The sequence below is a fragment of the Triticum aestivum genome, chromosome 3B (assembly GCF_018294505.1).
Source record: "Triticum aestivum cultivar Chinese Spring chromosome 3B, IWGSC CS RefSeq v2.1, whole genome shotgun sequence".
NCBI lineage: Eukaryota > Viridiplantae > Streptophyta > Magnoliopsida > Poales > Poaceae > Triticum > Triticum aestivum.
Window position 1 is genome coordinate 747155574 of NC_057801.1, and position 25862 is coordinate 747181435.

Genomic DNA, 25862 nt, shown 5'->3' on the forward strand with positions numbered 1-25862 from the left:
CTAGCAGGGTGGATGTCGTTTGAGCTTCTGTTTGTGTTTCATCCGTAGTCGGATGTTGATATTGTGTATGATATATTGTTGTATTCGTGTGGCATTGTATGCCTTATGTATGTATCCCTATCTATTATGTAATGTTGATGTAATGATATCCACCTTGCAAAAGCGTTTCAATATGCGGTTCTATCCTTGGTGGGACCTTCGAGTCTCTTTAGGATAGTATCGCATATTGGGCGTGACACACCAAAAGAATAGTACACTCCATGAATCCAAGCTTCCTCATGTAAAGCAAATCTGCAAATTGGGAAAGATGAAAGTTAGAAGAAGAAGAAGAAGACTAGTTAGAAGAAGAAGAAGAAGAAGAAGAAGATTTTTTTCTTCTCTTTCTTTTTCTCTTCTCATCTTCTTTATCTTCTTCTTCTTCTAATAAGGTAAGTAAAAATGCCATTTTATTGCTAAGCTAGGTAAAAATGCTAAGTATAGGTCATTTTAGAGCTAAGCTAGGTAAAAAGGTCATTTTGGAGCTTAGTAAGGTTATTATGTCATTTTCGAGGAAAATAAGCTAAGTCTATATCACTTTGGAGGTAACAAAGATTATCATGCCATTTTTGACCTATGTATGCTAAGTATGTCATAAATGAACTGAATCAGCTAAGTATAGCTCTTTTTTTATCTAACTTAGGTAATTATGCCATTTAGGAGGAAAAAAAAGCTAAGTATCAATTTGTAAAGCTAAACATTAGAGAAAACTTACCCTCATCACAACAAATATGATGAAGATTGGAACTAAGGTAACAATTGATCCAACGGCATAATGACACCAAGCGTCATTATCAATGGCATATTTTCTAATCTTCTTAAGCTTCAGGTGCATTGCATCCATCTTCGAGCGCATTGCATTCATCTTCATCTTGTGATCATCGATGACATCGGCAACATACAACTCCAATGTCATCTTCTCTTCTTCAATTCTTTTGATTTTGTAAGTGCATCTAGTGCTCCTTAGTGATTTTGGTGTATTGAAGACTTATAGGTTAAGGGACTGATGCATTTGTAAGTGTACACATGTATATAAGTCTATGAGGAGTTTGATATTTACAGAGAATGTCGACTCCTAAAAATGAAGTTCTTCATCTGAAGACTTTGGATTTCTGAAGACTTTCTGAAGACTTACTGAAGACTTTGAAAGTGAAGAAATTGGTGTGACCTTGAAGACTTGGTATTCATTCGAGGAACATGAAGCGTGAAGTCTTTTGTTTTTATAGTTTCATTTTCTCTTTCTTGAGTCATAGGAAACACCGTACTGTTAAAGGGGGTCGAGGAAATACTAAGGAAAAATTTCCATGTGATGCTGAACTCAAAATCCTACACCTACCAATCCCTTCGAGTGAAGCCATTGGAAATCTCATACAGTTCAGTCATATTCTTCAGTGACAGAGACGATGTTCTTCTGATCTCTGAGGAATTTGTTCTGACTGAGGAGTTAGGAATTCACCAGAGTGAATTTCCTACACAGTGAGAAACATGATAGCCCTGAGGATTTTGATAGTCAAAATTCTGACCGTTGTTGTGCTATGCGCCAGCGGTTCCAAAATAGCTACCCACCTAACGGTCATATCAGACATGGGCATTTATGTCTTATCATGTCGGGCTGCTCCCTAGGCTATAAATAGCCGCCCCCTTCAACCACTAGCTGGTTGGCTGCTCGAAGAGAAACTGACACTTGTCATTTGAGAGGAACCCATCCTCCGAGTACTTTGAGCGAAAATCATCAAGTGAGCAAATCCCAAACCCAAACCTACAAAACCCCAAGTGATTGAGCATCACTGAAGAGATTGATCCTGCGTGGATCCGATGCTTGTTTCCTTTGAAGACTATGCTTCTTCCAGACGGTTAGGCGTCAAGGTCTAGAGCATCCAAGAGGAATTGTGGATCGCCCAGTGACCAAGTTTGTGAAGGTTCGGAAGTCACCTGAAGACTTACCACGAGTGATTGGGTGAGGTCTGTGACCTTAGCTCAAAGAGAATACGGTGAGGACTGTGTGTCCGGGACTGGGTGTCCTCGAGTTTAAATACTCACCCACTCCAACCAGATGTACAACTGAGACATCAGTTGGAACTGGTCTACCAAATCATTGTCTTCACCGAGCTAACTGGTTCTAATTCCTCAACTCTTTAATTTCCTCATGTATGTTGCTGTGTGCCTGTTCATATCTGTTTGAAGACTTTTGACTGAAGACTTTCTCAATTTCCTTAGTTCAATTTCTTCAGTCTGTCTGTCTTCATCTTGTGTTATCATGTGTTTATGCTTTCTGTACTCTGTGCTTGTCTTCATTTCATCATGATGACTGTGCTTGTGTTCTGTTATGTTCCTTTCTGAGTACTTATTCCGCTGCAAGTAGTTCTTCATTTAGGAATTTCCTCACCAGCAAATTCCTCAGTGAAGAATTCATAAAAATCGCCTATCACCCCCCTCTAGTCGATATAACGCACTTTCAATTGGTATCAGAGCAAGGTACTCCCTTGTTCTGTGTGATTTTGGTTTAACCGCCAGGAGTTTTAGTTATGTCGACCACAGGTATGATCAAGGTCTCTGCTATCATTAATTCCTCATCTGAGGACAATGCAAGTATCACTGATGGTGCAGGGCTGAAGGAATTGTACATGACAGGCATGTACAAAAGCCTCAAAGGGCAACAGACTCTTTGTGATGTGCTCAAAAAGCAGATCCTCAACAGAAACCCTAGGAAAGAGGGTGTTGCCTTTGAGAGGAAGCTCAATGTTGATGGAACATATTGGAAACCTGAGCAATCCCCCAAAACCTCATGGTTTGCTGCAAAAGGACCTCTAGTTGATCCATCCAATCTATCTGGCTTTACATGTGAATCTTCTCATTCGTCTGATGAGTCATTTGACTCTAACTATAAACTGTTCAAAAATCAGAATAGTGAAGTATTTGCTAGATATGTTGGCACTAACTGCTGGAACGGTTCTCCTATGAAGAAAATCTAGGTTCCCAAAAGTTGCCTTGAAAGTATTCAGGTGAATGTCCTCATGACACCACCTATGAAGAAAAGGAACTCCAGATCAAATTCTTCATATGAACCAAATTCTTCATATGGATCCAAGTCCTCATACGGACCAAATTCCTCACGTAGATCGAATTCCTCAAAAGGATCAAAGTCCTCATATGATCATCATCGTGCTAACCCTTCTGTTTCGCAGGGTATAGCTAAGGGCTATGAATATGTGCATTATTCTTCAAATCATTATGTTCATAAGTCCTCGAGGAATTTATCTGCTTATTCATATGCTTATCCTAACCCCACCTATGTGAAACAAAGTGGACTGGCGTCTATGCCACCTTTCTCATATGGTGCTCGCAGAGTGATGAATTCTTTGCCACCCCTCCAGATGTGGGTGGTGAAGAAAAAGAACTAATCTCTTAGGTAGGATCAGGTCTCCAGTCGTGCTCAAAACGACTGAAGAATTTGCTGGAGACCTGAACAATGCCTGAAAGGACGCAGGCTAATCATTAAGAAATGAATTGTCATTTCTCACGTCCTCATACTGAATTATCTGTGCTATTTCTTGATGAAATTGAACCGATGATACTGATATCATATTCTTCACTGATGAAGTATATGAGTTTGTAAGCTGCACTAATTCATCTGCAGGATGATCAACCCAAAGCAAATGAGTGGGTCCTCAATAGTGGATGTACAAATCACATGACTGGTGACAAGAATCTATTGATGGATGCTCCCTTATCACCGTCACATCTGAAGCACATCATTTTCGCTGACAAAGGCAAAAGTCAGGTATTGGGTCTAGGTAAGGTTGCGATCTCAAAGGATCGACACATGGACAAAGTCATGCTTGTCGAGTCCTTAGGATACAACCTCATGTCTGTCTCAATGCTTTGTGATCTTGATATGGTTGTTGTCTTTGGCAAGTATCGTTGTGTTGTGATCATGGAAGCTGACCATTCCAAAGTGTTCGAAGGCTTTAGGAGAGGAGATCTGTATATTGTTGATTTCTCTACAGGACCACAGCCTATCGTTCGCTTACTTGCAAAAGCTTCAAAAGGCTGGCTATGGCATCAACGACTTGGTCATGCTGGCATGAGGAATCTACACAGGCTTGCGAAGAAGAAGCATGTCATTGGCATTGAGCATGTCAAATTCCTCAAGGATCACTTATGCAGAGCTTGTGAAGCTGGAAAGATGACAAAGGCCAAGCATCTAGCGAAGACTATCATGACTACCACTCGACCATTTGAATTGCTTCACATGGAACTCTTCGGTCCTAATCATTATTCGGCTATGACGAATGATGCATCTCTATATGACTTTGTTATTGTTGATGATTATTCTCGTTACACATGGGTACACATTGTCACTTACAAACATGAAGTGCAGGAAGTCTTCAAACGATTTTCCTCGAGGGCTTCAACCAACTTTGGTGTGAAGATCAAGCACATCAGAAGTGACAATGGGGCTGACTTCAAGAATTCCGGTCTTGATGGCTATCTTGATGAACTTGGTATTACTCATGAGTTATCTGCTCCTTATACTCCTCAGCAAAATGGCATCGTGGAGCACAAGAACAGAACACTCGCTGAAATGGCTCGCACTATGCTTGATGAATACAATACACCTCGTCGGTTCTGGATTGATGCAATTGATACTGCTTGCCACATCATCAACAGAGTATATCTTCATAAATTATTCAAGAAGACTGCCTATGAACTCCTCACTGACAAGAAACCCAATGTAAGTTACTTCAAAGTCTTCAGTGCTAGATGTTGGATTAGAGATCCACATCACAATTCTAAATTTGCACTGAAAGCACATGAGGGTTTCATGCTTGGTTATGGAAAGGACTCGCACACCTACAGAGTCTTCAACAACGTTCTTCACAAGATTGTTGAAACTGTAGATGTGCCGTTCGATGAAACTAATGGCTCGCAAAGAGAGCACCTACCTTCTATGATAGATGAACCAGCACCTGAGGATTCTATCAGGTTCAAGGCCACTGAGGATGTCATTCCTACTGAAGAATCTGCTGAAGAATTCATTCCAGAACGTGACGAACGTCGTGCTAGCGCACCTGAAGAAAATGGTGCTGAGGAAAATGCTCTTGAAGAAAATGCGGATCAAATTCCTCGAAGACAACCCGCTCATCCTCGTATTGCAAATGAAGTGCAAGTCGAGAAGATCATCGATGACATTCATGCACCAGGTCCTCTCACACGCTCAAAAGCTTCACATTTATCTAACTTTTGTGGGCACTTTGCTTTTGTCTCAATCACAGAGCCCACTAAGGTAGATGAAGCATCTCTGGAGCCTGAGTGGATTCAAGCTATGCAAGAAGTTACATCAGTTCGAGCTCAACAACGTCTGGGAACTGGTCAAACGTCCAGATCCTCGCAAGCACAACATCATTGGCACAAAATGAATCTACCGCAACAAGCAAGATGAAAATGGCCTTGTGGTGAGGAATAAGGCATGGCTTGTAGCTCAAGGCTACACACAGGTTGAGGGTTTTGATTTTGATGAAACTTTTGCACCTGTTGCTAGACTTGAGGCTATTCACATACTACTTGCTTATGCTAACCATCATAATATCACTTTATATCAAATGAATGTGAAAAGTGCATTCCTCAATGGTAAGCTTGAGGAAGAAGTATATGTTGCTCAACCCCCGGGTTTTGAAGATCCAAAGAATCCCGACAAAGTCTTCAGACTCAACAAGGCCCTGTATGGCCTCAAGCAAGCCCCTCGGGCGTGGTATGACACTTTGAAGGAATTCTTCATGAAGAAAGGCTTCAAACCCGGTTCACTCGACCCAACTCTTTTCACTAAGTCTTATGATGGTGAAATGTTTGTGTGCCAAATATATGTTGATGATATTATCTTTGGCTGTACTGACCAACGCTATAGTGATGAATTTGCCTATATGATGAGTGAAGAATATCAAATGTCTATGATGGGAGAGTTAAAATTCTTTTTAGGTCTTCAAATTCGTCAACAGCGCAATGGTATATTCATATCGCAGGAGAAATACCTCAAAGATGTATTGAGGAAATTCGGCATGCAAGATTGCAAAGGGGTCAAAATTCCAATGCCCACAAATGGTCATCTATGCACTGATGAAAATGGTAAAGACTTTGATCAAAAGGTATACCGCTCCATGATTGGCTCCTTATTGTACCTATGTGCATCTAGGCCGGATATTATGCTTAGTGTTTGCATGTGTGCCCGATTTCAAGCTACACCGAAGGAATCACACCATAAGGCTGTGAAGCATATTCTTCGATACTTAGCTCACACACCAACACTTGGATTATGGTATCCCAAGGGCTCTTCATTTGATCTCATTGGATATTCAGACTCTGACTATGCTGGCAATCGCGTGGACCGCAAGTCAACATTAGGCACATGTCATTTCCTCGGACGATCTTTGGTCTGTTGGTCCTCGAAGAAACAGAACAGCGTATCACTCTCCACTGCAGAAGCCGAGTACATTGCTGATGGATCGTGTTGTGCTCAATTACTTTGGATGAAGCAAACACTCAAGGACTATGGCATCAACTGAAGAATGTGCCTCTCTACTGCAACAATGAGAGTGCTATCAAAATTGCTCATAACCTAGTTCAGCACTCGAAGACAAAGCACATACAGATTCTCATCATTTTCTTTGTGATCATGTGTTGAAGGGCGATATCTCCATCGACCACGCTAGCACTGAAGATCAGCTGGCTGATATCTTCACTAAGCCCTTGGATGAGAAGAGATTTAGCAAGTTGCGGTGTGAGCTAAATATCCTAGAATCTTCGAATGTTCTTTGAAATGGACACACATCCTAACACTTATGCTGACTTGATGACTTAAATGCGCAACACACGAAGTAACGTTTTTCTTCAATCAATGAAGACTAACCCTCTAAGTGTGAAGAAATTAATGAAGAAATTGACTTTCAGAGCCCTGCGGCAATTGTACGCGGTGTCTGAAGCCAACTTTCTTATACGGTGGGTTACGCCACCACAAAAGTTGAAAAATCTTCAATTTGAGTTATTCCTCAGTTTTGAAATTCCTCAGTTTTTCAAATTCTTCAACTTGCAATATCTTCACTATTTCTGTCATTTGTCTTCATTTGAATATATATATATATATATATATATATATATATATATATATATATATATGAGTTTTATATCCTCTACAACATTCACTTACTGCTAATTCTTCAAGTTGACTGTTTCCGCTAAGTGAATGTGATCGGACCCTTCCCCCTCTATGCTAAACTCAATCTAATCTTTTCACAAATTCTTCATATGCGTTCTAATTTGAAACTCGTTCAAAATCTTCACTGTGTCCTTGACAGCTGAAGAAATTGCGAACGGTAACTTAAAACTTATCTTATCTGAATTTTCGGCTTTGCCGCTCAAACTGTTTCGCTTCTCACGAAAAATACTTATCTATTCACCCACAATCCTACACGATCGCCACCTCAGAGTACGTGGGTGACACATGTCATGTGAATGGGAAAAGCCAGGGGCACGTTCATCCGAAATCCTCGGGCGCACAGTTTTTTCACTACCGCTATAAATACCCCTGTCTTTTCATCACTTCACTTTTACTCCGCTCGACCTCTCTCCCACTCGAGCTTCCCAAACCCTAGCGCCGCCGCTACTTCATCATCGCCGGTGAGGAAGAGCTTCACTGCCTCGACCTCGTCGCCATCGTACTCGCGCCGGTTGCGGATTTATTCACTCCGCCGCCGCCGTAGTTGTCTTCCTCTGCCAAGTTAGGGCGTGGAAGATCTGAACGGACGAACTTCATATCAACACTTCCCAGTTCGTCGTGTTCTTCACTTCTGCTAATTAAAATTTGCTTATATTGCCCTTTTTGATTCATGTGTTTTTCTAAAAATCTTCAAAGGTGTTTATTCTTCAAATCTTCACACACTAAAACACCTCACATGTTATGTGTTCTTGATTCATTTCTCTAAGCAATGATTTTCTTCAAGATTCTTCAATTGTGTGGATTTTCAAATCTGTACAGCTCTGGAACCTAAGACAAAGAACGCTTAGTGAAATTCCTCAAGACTCATCTGGTCAAATTCCTCAAAATCTATTCTTTTTGAAAAACCTTCTGAGAACGCATATGACCTCTCCAAATTCCTCGCAACTATACTCTGTTCATAGGTACAAATGTCCGCTGCTGAATCACTAGGTTCTCATCAACTTAACTCATTTGCAGCGTTCCTCGAAGAAAAATTGCATACCTCTTCAGAAACTTCAGTTGTTCATATTCCTCAGCCGAAGAAAATGGCTGACAAGAAGCCATAGAAGGGAGGAAAAAGGCCTGAGGTCAACACAGGTTTGAAATCCCTGAGGATATTTATGCTGGATACTGCACTCCTGATGAGGCCAAGTTTGGCAAGGAGGACAAGAATCAGCACAAGGTGCGCATACAACGAATTGAGAGGAGATGGGCACGAGAATGGAGGGAGTACATATACGTTACTCCCAAGTACATGAAGAAATTCGCGCTCAACCCTCCATGCTCAAGACCTCCATTGAGACCTGGCCAACTGGCGGATCCCACCAGCCTCAAGCGCGGTGAGGACTATGCTATTGAATGGGCTAGGCGCCAGGCCAAACTAGCCAAGCAAGCAAAAGAAGCAGTGAGGAAATTCAATGAAGATTCTGCTGCTGCTACTAACACTGCTGAGGCCTCTGGTAGTAAGCCCAGGAAGGCTATGCCAAAGAAGCCTGCCCACAAGTCCAGTGCTTCTCCTTCAATGCCCTCACGGCCAAGCTCCTCGGCAATCCCCTCATGGCCAGCATCTTCGAAGCCCTCACGGCCAATTCCTCAGTCTGCTCCTCCTCCTCTGACAAAGTCTTCAGTTGCTCCAACAAAATCTTCGGCACCTGTGCATCTTGCCACGTGCCAAAGGACTCAAGGCTTCTCTATTGCCTCTGGAGCATCTGCAAGTCCCTCAGCTGCTCGACCTTCCTCAGCTGGTCCCTCACTACTGAAGAAAAAGGCAACTGTTGGACGAGGTCTTCGACCAAGTCCTCACAAGAAGCAAGTCGCCTTCCAAGTGCCCTCTGATGATGATGAGGCAGATGATGATGAATTTGTCGAAATCATCAGAGACAGGCAAGTCAGGGCCGCTAGAGCCAAAGGCAGCAATGTGCCACTACTTCTGGATCCCAAGGTGATCCTCGATTTCATTGACTTATGGCACAAGGACCCTGCTACACCTTTGTTGGAGATGAACCTCACTCCTGGTTAAAGTCATGTCCTCACTCACTTCATTGAGGAAGAAAAGTGGAAATATGAAGAAGGAAGAAGGCTGAAGCAAGTGCAATACAAGAAATAGTGCTACCTCAAGGACAATGTCCTCACTCCTACCCCTGACCAACTCATTGCTGTACAAGCTGAAATCAAGCAACTGAGTGATGATTTCAATCGGTATCATGCTGATTGGAAGGGAGCAAAGGTTCGGTTTGTCAATTTGATGAAGACTTTCACTTCAACTGCCTCTGCACCAGTGCATGTTGAAATTGCTCAAGCTGAAGAATCTGCCCAGCCCACTGAAGAACATGCCAGCACTGCTGATGTCAGTATGGCTGCTGAAGAAAATGAAAGTACCAGGGTTGATGACTCCATTCCAGCTGCTGATGATATTGCCAGGGTACCCACTAGTGGTGCGCCTGAAGAAAGTGAACAAGTCAGGGCAACTACAACTGTTGTGCCTGAAGAAAATGCACCTCCTGCGCCTACACCAACTCCGATCCTTCCATCTGCATTAGATGTGAAGAAGACCAAGGCTGTAGAACATGCAGCGATGAAAAAGAGGAAGGCATCAACCTCTTCAAATTCTTCAGCTCCGAAGAAGATGAAGACTCTGATCAGTTCAATTGACAATCCAATTGATGCCGTTCCCGTCTCTTCAATGCCATCAAAGGACCTTGTTCCTTTTGGTGAAGAATATGTGATTCCTGATGAATCAGATGAAGAAACTCCTTCTGCTGCTCCGACAGAGCAGTTGGATGAAGAAATTGAAGTGGATAAGATCCCTTCAACCCCAGTCATTTCCTCACCTATGCCACAGTTTACTGCTGAAGAGGCAGGGGTTGAAGAAATTGAAGAGGAGGATGTGGAGATTGGTTGTACCACTCATGTGCTAAATGAGGAATTTTGGGACAGTCAACATCCCAACTCTCCAATGTTCACTCCCCTTCAAGCTATTCCTCAGTCCCCTGCCGCCACTGAAGTGCAAATGGGATCTGAAGAACCTCATGCAACCCCAAGTGTTCATGAAGAAATTCCAGCCACTAGTGCTGAAGAAATTGTCAATGAAGAATTGACAACCCAGGCTGAAGCTGCTGAAGAGCCTGAAATTCCTCCGCCTGAGGAACCTGAGATTGCGATCCCTGAGGTGGTAATGCAATTGACTTATACTCCTCAGCCCAAGCCAAAGGATCCCTTCTCTAAGAAGCAAAAATTCAAGGCTGATGATTTCTTCGGTGAGCACGTGTTCTTCACGGATTTCATCCCTATGACAATGCTCGTCTTAGAAGGAAGCGTTTTTGGACTGCTAGTCAGGCCAACTTCTATTCCTCAAGGCTCTTCAGTTCTACGCAACCTTGCATATCACAAGCGATGTTGTCGACGTCAACTCATGGGTGTTGGACTGGATGACTGAAAACACTCATTACAAGGCACCAGCCACCGAATTGCTTTGGGCCTTACCAATCAGTTCTCCACCCGACGGTGCTTGCTGTCTGTATGATGAACCTAAACTTACTAATCACTATATGCAAGTGCTCATGAAGCCGCTGAAGCCAGGACAAGCTCCAAGGACCAAGTTCCTCATGAAGGAATTGCTCTATGTGCCCAGAACAATCTACCACATTCTGACGAAGACCATGAGTCCCATCAAAGGCCATGACTCATCCGATGAAGAAATTATCGGAATGATGAAGAATATGCTTTTCAATATCATGCATGGCATCCCCATAAATTATCATGATTTCTTCATGAGGACTTTGGCGAATGTTGCACTTTCACCATTTGAGCTGAAGCCTTACGGGCCGTGGATCATGAGATTCCTCAGAACAAGGTCTTCACTCAACTACAAGGCAGATTTTCAGAATCACCTCAGCTACTTACCCCCTATTGAAGTACTCAAGCGGATAATTTCCTCATCCGATGAGAAGGGCAAGTCACCAGCTGTGATCGATGAAGGCACTCATCCATTGGATGGTCAGTTCCGCAAAGCTGCATCCTACTCCACCAATGATGACTCTGCCACACATGATTCTGCTGCTAATGCTCCAAAGTCAAGTCCTCAAGCTACTGCTCCTTGTGTGATGACTGACCGTGAACTGCTTATAAGTCTTCACCAGTAGGTCGATCGAAATCACAAGTGGGTTAAGCGTCAGTTTGGTTCTATTCTTCACAACATGACTTCCACACATAATGTAGTGAATAAAAACCACTACTACCTCCATGAAGTATTTGATCGCACCTGGGCTATTTTGTCACATCTATGTGGTGAAGAAGATCTGAAGCAAATGGGCTTCAAGGAAGACTTTGACTGGTCTGCTCCTCCTCTGAAGAGATACAAGAAGGTCAAGGTTCCTCCCTTGGTGGCTAGCTCATATTCCTCATCGCGTGACACGGACGAGCATGAAGACTTGGACGACACTACAGCAGGCCCTACCACGACTCAAGACCCTGACAATGCTGGCGCTCCTCCATCATCATGATATTCTTCAGGGGCGTTAGTCCTCAGTTTCAACCCTTTTGGTCATTCAATGACAAAGGGGGAGAAATTTGAGTTAGTCTTCAAGTGGGTCTATATATGGGCATTTTTTGCTAAGTTACAACTCTCGTTCTTGATGACTTTGCTGGATTGAGTTGTAATCTTAAACTCTATGGTGGCTTGATACTTTTGATGTGTCCTTCTGCATGCTTATTCCTCATTTATGTTAATGCACGCATGCTGAATTACATCAGTCACCATATTTCATCATGCATTTCAAATTCCTCATATTATATGTCAAATGCGTGTATGAATTACAAGGTATAGGGGGAGATCTCCATGATTATACTCTTCAAGTGTGCATTGCTTCAAAAGCTAATTCCTCACTACGCACATCTTCAGGGGGAGTTCTTCTATATCTTGCAATCAAATTCCTCGATATCAGTATTTACACTTCATATGTTTATCCCCATTGAAAACTTAACCTATATTGTCATCAATCACCAAAAAGGGGGAGATTGTAAGTGCATCTAGTGCCCCTTAGTGATTTTGGTGTATTGAAGAATTATAGGTTAAGGGACTGATGCGTTTGTGAGTGTACACAGGTATATAAGTCTATGAAGAGTTTGATATTTACAGAGAATGTCGACCCCTAAAAATGAAGTTCTTCATCTGAAGACTTTGGATTTCTGAAGACTTACTGAAGACTTTGAAAGTGAAGAAATTGGTGTGACCTTGAAGACTTGGAATTCATTCGAGGAACATGAAGCGTGAAGACTTTTGTTTTTATAGTTTCATTTTCTCTTTCTTGAGTCATAGGAAACACCGTACTATTAAAGTGGGTCGAGGAAATACTAAGGAAAAATTTCCATGTGATGCTCAACTCAAAATCCTACACCTACCAATCCCTTCGAGTGAAGCCATTGGAAATCTAATACAGTTCAGTCATATTCTTCAGTGACAGAAACAATGTTCTTCTGATCTCTGAGGAATTTGTTCGGACTGAGGAGTTAGGAATTCACCAGAGTGAATTGCCTACACAGTGAGGAACATGATAGCCCTGAGGATTTTGATAGTCAAAATTCCGACCGTTGCTGTGCTATGCGCCAGCGGTTCGAAAATATCTACCCACCCAACGGTCATATCAGACAAGGGCATTTATGTCTTATCATGTCGGGCTGCTCCCTAGGCTATAAATAGCCGCCCCCTTCAACCACTAGCTGGTTGGCTGCTCCGAGAGAAACGGACACTTGTCATTTGAGAGCAACCCATCCTCCGAGGACTTTGAGCGAAAATCATCAAGTGAGGAAATCCCAAACCCAAACCTACAAAACCCCAAGTGATTGAGCATCACTGAAGAGATTGATCCTGCGTGGATCCGACACTTGTTTCCTTTGAAGACTGTGCTTCTTCCAGACGGTTAGGCGTCAAGGTCTAGAGCATCCAAGAGGAATTGTGGATCGCCGAGTGACCAAGTTTGTGAACGTTCGGAAGTCACTTGAAGACTTACCACGAGTGATTGGGTGAGGTCTGTGTGACCTTATCTCAAGGAGAATACGGTGAGGACTGTGTGTCCGGGACTGGGTGTCCTCGAGTTTAAATACTCAGCCGCTCCAACCAGATGTACAACTGAGACATCAGTTGGAACTGGTCTACCAAATCATTGTCTTCACCGAGCTAACTGGTTCTATTTCCTCAACTCTTTCATTTCCTCATGTATGTTGTTGTGTGCCTGTTCATATCTGTTTGCAGACTTTTGACTGAAGACTTTCTCAATTTCCTCAGTTCAATTTCTTCAGTCTGTCTGTCTTCATCTTGTGTTATCCTGTGTTTACGCTTTCTGTACTCTGTGCTTGTCTTCATTTCATCATGATGACTATGCTTGTGTTCTGTTATGTTCCTTTCTGAGTACTTATTCCGCTGCAAGTAGTTCTTCATTTAGGAATTTCCTCACCAGCAAATTCCTCAGTGAAGAATTCATAAAAATCGCCTATTCACCCCCCCTCTAGTCGATATAACGCACTTTCAGATTTTTTCTTTCAAATACTCATTTTCTTTTTCAACTAAATTTAACTTCTCGACAAGAGGGTCGGTTTCAAATTCCGGTTCACATACCTCCTAGATTAAAATATCTCTATGTCAACTTGATGGCCATAATTGTCATAAATGTGAAATGCAACAAATAGTTATGAAAGAGAATTTACCACATCCGAATCATAAAGCGGGCGAGGGCCGACGGGGACGGACATCAAGACCATGGCACTATGTATAAGAAACAATCATACAAAGTAAGAAAATTATACATACCAACTATATAAATCATACAATCATACAAATAACTATATAAATCAAGTACAACATAAAAATTTGAATACCTAATAATCACTATCGGTAATGACGTGCTCATCATCATCATTAATAAATGCATCATCATCATCATCACTATCGGTAATGATGTGCTCATCATCATCATTAATAAATGCATCATCATGTGGAAGGCCACCTTTACGTAATCGTTCAAGCATTGACAGGTCATCTGCAACAGTAAATTCTTCTTCTTCGGCTCTTCTTGTTCCGGCTCAGGGGTGAAGTCGAATTCACTATCAGTGTCTACTTCAATGTTCTGGGGTGGAGTAGAGCGGTTCTTGAAACATTTTTTGGCAAGACGTGTTTTTTTGGAAGAATTCTCCTTCGTCATATGTGTCTTGGTTAATGTGAGGTTCATAATCCTCTTCATTGGGGGAGGTGGTCTAACACGTGGTGACACTTCATAAACGACATCCCAACCACTAAGATTTGGATCACTTTGATAGGCCCACGGTAGATAGAAAACTTGGGTTGCCTGTTGAGCCGTAATATAGACATCGGGAACATCCAAATGGGTGCTTTGTTTGATTTTGACTAGCCCTATATGTTCATGAGTCCTTCTAGTCTCCCTGGGCCGTAACCAATAACATCTGAAGACTATGATGTTTGGTGGGTTTTCACCATAAAATTGAAGTTCATAAATTGCTTCAACTCTTCCATAATACTCGATACCTCCTTTGCCGATAGCAGAGACACAACAATTTGTAGACTTTCGGTCGGCCATAGATAGCTCTTTGCCATAGGTACGAAAGCGATACCCGTTGATGTCGTAATTGTCAAATGAACGGACCTTGTAATCAAAACCATTACCAAAGAAATGAAAGGGTCTAATGGAAATTACCATTTTTTGAACCAAGAGATGAAACCGGGATATTCGCCTCCTTGCTTTGCCAGAAGCTCATACTCTTCGACGGAATCCTTTTGGATCACCGCTCCATACGAGAATATGGCAATGTATCGACTGCATCAAATATCCACGAATAAGAGCAGTTCAAAGAAATTAGAGTTGCGAAACAATATACCGAGATCTTACTCGATGTACGGCCACACTTCTGTTAGGTTGTTAAAGAGATACAACGAAATGGTCCGCCATTCTTCAACACCCACTGGCTGGTGTGAGATTCCCTTTGAATAGGCTAAGGTTGGATTGACCCTTTTTTAGGGTCGTCAGCATTGTACCGAGGCTTTGTATTATGCAAATGATGATTTTTGGCTTCGTAGTGTGCTGTCATGAAGTTTGCCGCCTCCTCAGTGATGAATGCCTCGGCCATCGATGCTTCTATTCTATGTTTATTTTTACATTTTGCTCGAAGCGTCTTCTGCATCCTCTAAGTTGAGTAGCACCAACGATTTTGCACGCCCCCCCAATCGTGCCTCGGTCGGGAGATGCAAAATCAAGTGTTGCATTGGATTAAAGAAGCTTGGCAGAAAGATCATCTCTAACTTGCAGATCAACTCCGGTGCCAGTTGTTCATCTCTAACTTGCATTGTATTAAAGAAGCCAGACGATAGTTCTTTCGCACAAAGAACATAGAAGAAGTAGCTCAGCTCTGCCAGTACTAGCCATTCATCCTCAGGGATGAAGCCACGCAACATCACCGGCATTATCCGCTCAATCCATATGTGTCAATCATTACTTTTTAGACAAAATATTTTCAATTTTTCAAGACTCGCTCCTCTCTTTAGATTTTCTGCATACCCATCTGGGAACATCAACTGCATTTTCACCCAAAAAATAATTTCCTTCATAGCTGGCCTTCCAAGATTGAACCATGCCTTTGGCTTCGTCCAGTTCCGCTTTCCTTTTGGTTCTTGCATGTTTTGTAACGGTCTATCACATAGCTCCTCTTGATCGTCTCTAGACTTAGTATTATCCTTTAATTTCCCCTCTATGCCGAACAATGTACCAAAATTGGCTTCGGTGATATTCTTTTCAGTGTGCATCACGTCGATGTTGTGTGGGCAAAGGAGGTCTTTGAAGTAAGGCGGATCCCAGAAGCATGTCTTGTGAGTCCAGGTGCATTCCTTATTATACCCCTTGAAATACCCTGGATGCTCTGGATCTAGCTTGAGAGCGTTTAACTGATCTAGGGTCTGTTGGCCTATCAACGCAGGTGGTGCAGAGTGTTTGACAACTCTACCTTTGATGAAGTTCTTCTTGTCTTTCCTAAACTTATGGCGAGGATGTTGAAATGGTCTATGCAAGTCGAAGCAACTATACTTGTGCCCTGCCGTCAGCCAACGAAACTCAAGAGATCCCTTGCATGTGGGGAACGGGAACCTTCCATGCACACACCAGCCAACAAATACCGCATACGCCGGCAAGTCATGCGTCGAGTACATGTACCAGGCACGCATTATGAAGTTCTCTTTGCTAAAGGTGTCGTATGTCTTGAACCCATTATCCCAAGCTTCTTGCAATTCGTCCTTAAGCGGCTGCATGTACACATTCATATTCTTCCCCAGATAGTTGGGCCCTGGAATTAACAACGTCAGGAAAATGTTCTTTCTTTGCATAATCTGCCCGGGGGGGGGGGGGGAGCTTGAGTGTAATGACAAACACGGGCCAACAGCTGTATGGGGTTGCCATCTGACCAAACACACTGAACCCATCTGTGCTGATAGCAACTCAAGGATGCCTTGGATCTGCCGTTTTTTCCTTATGTAATGCATCGAAGCGCTTCCACGCTTCACCATCCGACGTGTGCACCATCATCACATTCCCATCTGCATCTAGTTCAGTTCTTTTGCCCGTTTTGTGCCATGTCATCTGTTTGGCCGTCTCTTCGACCATGAAAAGACGTTGAAGTCTTGGTACGATTGGCATATACCGAAGAACATTAACGGGTATTTGGTCTGCGTCTTCTCACCCCTACCGTTGTTTACCACAACATACCTGGAAGAATTGCAAATGGGACAATAGTCCAAGTCCTCATACTGAAGCCTAAATAAGACACATCCTTTCTCACATGCATGTATCTTCTCATAGGGCATCTTAAGAGCACGGAGGATTTTGTCTGACTGGTACAGGTTTGAAGGTAGCACATGGCCTTTGGGTAGAAATCATCCGAATACTGTCATCATCGCGTCGTAGCATTCTCTGCCCAAGTTGAATTGAGCCTTCAAAGCCATTATTTGTGAGATGGCATCCAGCTGACAAAGCTCAGTGTGCTCATGGAGAGGACGTTTTGAGGACTCCAACATTTCAATGAAGGCCTTTGCAGATTCCTCCATCTCCTCGTCCGAGTCCCGAGCATCGTCAAAGTCTTGCACCATGTCTGCGGTCCCGGTACCATGCTCGTCGGTGCGACGATGAACCACTTCGGCTCTGGCACGTTGGGAAGACTCACCATGTAATGTCCAGACCGTGCAATCAGGCGTACAACCAAACTTCTGCAGGTCTTTACTCATTTCAAGCTCGTCCCTCTTTTTATAGTTGTCGCACCGGGCACAGGGGCACCAGCTTAATTTCTGGCCATTTGCAAATGCGGCTCTAACAAACCCCTTGGTTTTTGTTAACCATTCCTCGGTCCAAACTTTCTGACTAGTGTAACCAGTGTACATCCACGCACGATCACTCATATTGACTTCCTACTGGAGGCACAAGAAATATATACATAATTAAGCAAACCATATCCATCAGTTAATGGCGTTTGTCAGTTTTATTACATCCATGCAACCTACACGCTAATAGGTAAAGATAGGTCCTAATCCCACCCGAGTATGTGTAGATTGGGTTCGTTTTCCCAAGCTCTGCTTCGAATCCGACGTAAAATTTCGTCAGCACCTCCCCGTTGTTCTCCTGATACACATCTCGGCAATAAGCAGAGAGGATCTGTACCTGGAGAACAATAGGGAGGCACTAACGAAATTCTGCATCGGATCCAGAGCAGAGCATATGGGAAAACGAACCTAATCTACGCATACTCGGGCTGTCCATGGATAACATTGGACAGTTCGAAAGAATCACGATTATAAATATGCAAATGCATGCATATTTATAGATGTAACCCTTTCAAACGGGAGACACATAGTGGTTACGCATACTGATGATTGACACCATAGCTAGCAAGTTTCATCGGCACGAAGACCGGAACATAGCAAATGAAGGGGGAAGGAGGAGATGTCATTTGTGCTCACCAACGAACGCATGGGCGGAGCTCGTCGAACACTAGACTCTCGCAACGACGAAATAACTACACATTTAAATCGAAAGATGAGTAACATAGCAAGTATTCGACACCGACGGCCACATGTACCTCGCACTGATGATACTTGCTATTTATGGTACCATCAACACCGAGGAACCCCCTAACCCGCTCATCCCCGGGTAAACTAAATAGCAACTAACATCGATGCAAGTTACATGAGGCGGTCGGCATTGAACACTAGATCCACATCCCACAAGTGAAGCCGGCGCCCGGCGTCCCGCAACAATAGTTCTGGTGGCCGATGACGGTCAACACTACAAAAAAAAGAAACATCCGTGAAATTTTGGGCCAAACGAATTTTTTTCCTGTCATACTTATGACACTTCTATGACGATAATTGTGACAAAACCCGGTATCATCATAGATGTGGTTGTCTCCTACTTCTATGACAAATAATCATGACAGAAAATGGGCTTTTCATCCTAGGCGGGCTGGAGACGTAGCTGCATGACATTCTTTGGGCCATCCATGATGGAAAAATCCGTGGTAGAAGCGAGGGCGAGGAAAATATCGGGGTGTTCCCGGTTACGGTGGGTGGTCGTGGCCGAGCGATGCATGGAGGTTTGCACGTTTCTCTCATACACGCAAGCGCATGGATGCGAGGCATTGGGATCTAACTGAAGCCGAGCGAGGCGTTCGCCTACTGAACCTAAGCGATTGCACTGCAGGCTACGTGTTACTAAACCCGAGCGATCGATCGATGTCTGTTAACTGAACCCGATCGAGCGATTCCTTCGCTACTGCTGCTAACTAAAGCTGATCGATGCTGCCTCTGGATGAATAGTGAGCGTTGCAGGGGGGTTTGGATGAACAGTTCCCGGTGGGGGTGGATGAACAGGACCCCGTGGTGTTGCCTCTGGATGAACAGGACCCCGATCGATCAAGCCGGTTGGGGCTGGATGAACAGGACCCCGTGGAGGGCTGGATGAATAGGGCGACCCCGTGGAGGGTTGGATGAACAGGACGACCTCGTGGAGGGCTGGATGAACAGTAGACGGTGGATGGGTGGATGAACAGTGCCCGTAGAGGGGTGGTTGAACAGGATCCCATGGAGAGGACTGGTTGAACAGTAGCCGGTATAGTAGCGCACGGTGGAGGATGGATGAACAGGAGCCCGTGGATGAACAGTCGCAGGTGGAGGCTGGAGGAGGTCGACGGTGGATGAACAGTAGCCCGTGGAGGCTCGAGGAGGTCGGCGGTGGAGATGAACAGTATCCCGTGGAGTCCCGTTTTGCGGTACGCCACACCCTCCCGATGAACAGGACCCCCGTTTCAACTGTAGCGCTCCAACACAAGTCCATTTCCTCCGTTTTACGGTATGCCACACCCCTCCCGATCAACAGGACCCCGTTTTGACTGTAGGAGGTCCAACACAAGTATGTTTCCTCTATTTTGTGGCACACCAGACCCCTCCCGATCAACAGGACCCCTGTTTTGAACGTGGCCGGTCGAACACAAGGCTGTTTCCTCCGTTCTGCGGTACGCCAGGCCTCGTTTCCATCGGCTGTTTCGTCCAAGCCCTCCCGATGAACACGACGATACATTCCGTTCCGACCCAGCCGGTTGGCTCCCCATGAACACGACGACGATGCAGTTTCTTCGTTCTGACCCAGCCATGTACACGAGCCCTGGCCGTACGTATGTGCGAGTAGGCGTTCGAGACCCCGCCCGTATGTACGTACATGCCCGTATTTTCTTTCTTGCACACTGGTCGATGTACGTACGTGTACATGCTACGTGTGCGCCTCTACTACGACACGTGCGCGCCTCTACATCGACCAGTATGTACGTACACGTTCACGGCCAGAATGACAACGCTACGTATGCTTCGACCAGGTGGGTCCTGACTATCAGGCACTTCCTTGCGTGCGAAGATGTAGCTGGTGGGTCCCGATAGTCAGGGGGGCGAATCATATTTTTGCACGGACGGACTTCCTTGCGTGCGAAGATGTAGCTGGTGGGTCCCAGCAGTCGGGGGAAAACATTTTTTTCACGAAATATGGTGGCCCGTCCAGTGGGTCCCAGCTGTCAGGTGGAGGAATAATTATTTTGCACGTAATAAGGAGGCACTTCCTTGCGGCCGTTGTGGACCCAGCTGTCAGCCTCTACACGTACAGTACTCTTCCGATGGAAGTCATTCGTTGACCGTGTTGACCACGTTGTGCCGAGAGCACTAGGGCGGTGGATGACGACGAGGCCTAGGAAGGGGACGACGCAGCAGTGGAAGCCCGCGCGGAGAGGTGTACGAGGGTTCACTGGTTTGGCTGTGGTGTGAGGCTGCCGTCGCTGCCGGGCCTGGCCAGAAGTGGGAATAGTAGGGGGCGATGAGGCCTCTGCGGCAGCACAGCCGGCCACGGGAGGCAGGAGCATGCGGCACAATCGGCGCTGCTTTGGGCGGCTGGAGCAAGAAGACTAGAGGTTGAAGAAGCACTACGGCCATTGGATGGACATCGTACGGTCACTAGAGCTAGACTCGTTCATATTGACTAAGTTGACAAAGCCCTTCGTCCCAGTCAACTTAGTAGGCCCACAAGTCAGCCTCCCACCAAGGAGGGTCCCAGGTAGCAGGGGGAGTATTCATTTTGTTGTGCATAATAAAGAGGCACTTCCGGTGGGTCTGAGCTGACAGTGGGGGGAACGTTTTCGCGAAATACGGTGGCCCGTCCGGCGGGTGCCAACAGTCAGGGGGAAAATGTTTTTTTTGCGAAATACGGTGGCCCGTCCGGTGGGTCCCTGCTGTCAGGTGGAGGAATAATTATTTTGCGCGTAATAAGGAGGCACTTCCTTGCGGCTGCCGTGGACTCAGCTGTCAGCCTCTCCACGTACAGTACTCTTCCGATGGAAGTCGGTCGTTCACCACATTGACCACGCCGCACCGAGAGCACCACGACGGTGGACGATGGTGAGGCCTAGGAATGGGACGACGCGGAGCCGGGGAATACGCGACAGTGGATGCCCACGCGGAGAGGAGTACGAGGGTTCATTGGTTCGGCTGCGGTGTGAGGCTGTCGTCACCACAGAATAACAGGGGGTGTGGGTGAGTGGAGGGATGGCCTGGCCAGCGGTGGGAGTAGTAGTGGGCAGTGAGGCCTCAACAGCAGCACAACCGGCCACGGGAGGCAGGAGCAGGCGACACGACCGGCGCTGCTTTGGGTGGCTCGAGCAAGAAGACTAGAGGTTGAAGAATCACTACGACCGTTGGATGGACATCATACGGTCACAAAGCTAGAATCATTCATATATTGACAAAGTTGACAAAGCCCTCCGTCCCCGTCAACTTAGTAGGCCCACAAGTCAGCCTCCCACTATGGAGGGTCCCAGCTGGCAGGGGGTATTCATTTTTTTATGCACAATAAGAAGGCACTTCCTTGCATGCGAAGATATAGTTGGTGGGTCCGACCTATCAGCGGAGGGAACTTTTTTCGCGAAATACAGAGGCCCTTCCGGCGGGTCCCAGATGTCAGGTGGAGGAATCATTATTTTGCGCGTAATAAGGAGGCATTTCCTTGTGTGCAGCCGTGGACCCAGTTGTCAGCCTCTCCACGTACAGTCCACTTTCGATGGATGTCGTTCGTTGACCATGTTGACCACGTCACGCCGAGAGCACCAGGGCGGTGGATGACGGCGAGGCCTACGAAGGGAAGTACACGGAGCCAGGGAAGACACGACAGTGGCTGCCCATGCGGTGGAGAGTACGAGGGTTGACTGGTTCGGCTGCCGGCGCCAGAAAATAATAGGAGGTGTGGGTGAGTAGAGGGATAGACATGCCAGGGATGCGAGTATGATGGGGCCGTGAGGCCTGACCGGCAGCACAGCCGGCCATGGGAGGTGGGAGCAGGTGGTTCCGATGGCGCTGGTTTGGGCGGCTGGGGCAGGAAGATATCAAACTGAAGAAGCACGATTGCCGTTAGATTGACATCTAACGGTGTGACGCTGGTAGAGTCGATTGTTGATTAAGTTTCTTTTTTGAGAAACCTTATGTACGCTTGAACTTAGTAGGCCCACAAGTCTGCCTCCAAAGCTGTGGCAGACAACATAGAGCCCCTTTGCTATTTTTTAAATAATTTATAGCCCATTTGCTAATTCTTAAGTAATTTATTACAACCCATTTTCTGCCTAGGACCACGGTCAAAAAGTTCAACCTTATTTTGCATATTTCGGTGGAGTCCGAACTGTTGTAATCCCGAAATGATAAACATTTTTTAAGAACTTATTGATTTGCCAAAAAAAATTGTTTTGTTTTTGTAAGCAAATAAGACGTGGGACAATTGAGTTGGTTTAAAGTAAAACCAGTGGTAAAAAAATCAGCGCTGGGAGGGAAACAACAACAAAAATAAGGATGTAAATATGAAAAGGGAATTTTATGTATTTTCAATATAATGATACGTGTATATGAACTAGTAAAACTATAGGTGGAGATTAGAAAACGGATGTAGGACATGCGTTTCAAGAGGAAAATAGAACTGGGTTGTGTGTTTGATTCAGTAAAAACACTACATGTGGATGTTGTAAGACAAAATAGAACTAAAGTTGGCAGGCCAGAGGCCAGTCGATACCTGCTGGATCTTTGTGCCCGTTGTCGTCATGGGCTGGGCCTGTTAAAACAAATCCAAGCCTGGGCAGTCTATAGCCCAGTTGAAACTTGCTCGACCTGAAAAAACAAAATACATGCCCAATAAACAAGAGAATTCTGCAAGTACAGACTGATAACTGGGATGCAGTAGGGATATTGTTTTTTCATCGTGATAATAAGTGCATGCACTTGTTTCAAAAAATTTGGAGAACTGGGAATTTGAACAGCAGGTGCTTATGCTACCCACCAAATAAAAATCGGGTGCCCGAAAATTCGTTTTGAAATAAATGATTCAGCTTTATATCCGCATCGACCCTCGACATGATGGTTGGAAGCAAATACAAGGTCATACCAAAAGATCGTTAACAACAATACCAACTTGCGGACGACAAGGTAGTACAAGTACCAACACCAAACTAACTTATAACCTTTTTACTCCTAGCCCTAGTGTTTGTCTGGTAGAAAATCTTGCAGAGGACCAGCTCCCGCTCCTTCTCTTGCTCCAGGTCCCCGAGGTGGTACTGGTGCATCACCCAGCTGGCCGAAGTTCTTGTTGGTATGCAACACCAGAACCTTTTTGCTGCCCGTCTGTCGGCCGTTGACCATCACCGGAAAGGTATTGCCGGTCTTGTGCCACATCACCTGCATGCCGCATTCCGACTGTATCTTGCGACGCATCCACGTGCCCCGTTTGAATGCCCTGGAATTCTGCTGGAAGAAATGCTTGCTTAGGCCACTCAGTGTGATACCTGCAGTATTGTCTAATACAAGTTTTAGTGTACGTAGTTGGCATTTTCATAACATCTTTGGCATGTTGCAGTCACTTGTTTCACTTTTTATTAACTGTCAAATTGTAATTGCTTCACCAGGTCTGCGTCTAAAAAGAAAAATAGAGCTATAAACAAAGAAATATGTTTGTGCAAGTAGACGGCCGATCGGTGTCTTACCTGGAAGTTTCTTAGGATGGGTGTAGCATATGTCGTGCTCGCTGTTGATGGTTGGTATGAACAAATCGATGAGAGGGTGAGATCTCGCGCTGTCCGCACTCACTTTGGCCTCAAGGTGCTCGATCAGCTCCTGATCCGTGGGATCGAACTTGACACCAGCCGGCAGCACCGGCCAATCCTTCTTCGACTTGCATCGGTTAATTCCAGTTATATGGTACTCAATGTATGATCAATCGACTGTTTTAAGTGAATGATGAAAGATTTTGACAGATAAGTGGCACTCCAAATCTGAAGTCCAGAATACCCGAACACGCCGTCGTGATTCTTGTGTCACCTCACGCGCAGCGTGTTGTCACGTCAATTCAATGGGTGGACATGATGAATAATTTGACCAACGTATACTAGTACTGCTACTGTACTACTTACTAGTCGTATTTAGTGTCACATTTTAACCATAGGTTTAACTAACAAGTACGCACTTGAAGCCTAATTGATCATTATCAGTACATCCTACGCAGGTGAGTTAGGATGCACTTGATCCCAAGAAGGTATCTATCCTTCAAACCAGAGGAGTGCTTCAAACTAATAATAGTACATAATATCCAACAAAAGAGGGTCGTTCTACAGCAGGAGAATACATGGCTCAGTCTAGATAGCAGTACGAATCAAGTTGTACATATTTGTTGTTGGCATGAACCACATCGCCGCATGTCGGGTTTGCAAAAGCCATCCATCGCATGAAAGCTTGATGCCTTTCACACACTGAAGATTATCTGGCAACAAGCTGTGTTGACGAATCTCTGGATATGGTGATTCATGAAACCCATGGTATGATGTATAAACACAGTCCCCCTAGCAAATGGAAGTCGCATAGCACGGTAATTATCGCCGGTGATATGATCGATGATTGGTTGGATGATCGGATAATTGAGATCGAGGAACATGGAGTGGTTGCCGAGGCTGTAAACCCGCCTCCAGTTGAATACGCCTGGCCCAACGGAGCTAGGATCTTTCTCGAACACGAAGCAGCCATAGCCATCAATGTCACGAACGCCCCATGCATTGTACTGCATGTGGTTTGATGTAATGGTTTGGTCAATTTGGTACGTGCGAATGAGCATCAAATGACCGCCGTCAGCTGAACGAGCGATAAACCACCACCCATCGGCTGATATGATTCCAGGTCCTAGAATCATGAAGGCCAGCGTATTTGCCTGCTGCAACAATTCAAATTGGAGACCAAAAGGACAAAAATAAACAATCATGTTTATAGTATGTGTGGAATTAAGATTATTATAACAATGACACATATCATAGACAGAGAATTGCAATGTCGTGGTCATAATCATACCCCAAGTTAAAAATAATAAGCCAATGGCTTTCATATTCTAGCAATATGTCATGGTTCAAACATCATGTAACAATGAGAGGAAAACAAATATGAAAGAGCCTACTCATACTCTACCATAGCACTTACTACTACTGTTCTCATATCAACTCTAAGAAATAGCATGCGTTGTTATAAAAATCTTGGAAATGAGAGTAACATATAGCAATCATGATGTTATGCTCATAATATCTATTCTAACAATCATTAGATGCCAATTGCTCTCATATCAACTCTAACAATAACATGTGTGGTCATTAAAAACTAGGAAATGAGAGGAACATATAGCAATGATGTGGTTATAGGCATACTATGTATTCTAAATTCATAACAATGAACAGACAGTCATATTCATAAGGTAAAGATGAGATGAGATAGAATAATTACACAACGATAGATTCCACCAGTATAGGCAGTCAATCTGTGCGTCGACCGCGTAAACGATGCCATCATGCACTATAGCATCAGACAGAAATGTTGCCTCAATAGGATTGACGATGAGCCATAACCATGTATGGCGACCGGATTCCAGATAGACTAATCCCATGTCGAACAAGGCAATGAGCTTGTAATCCATGTAGTCTTCTGATGGTG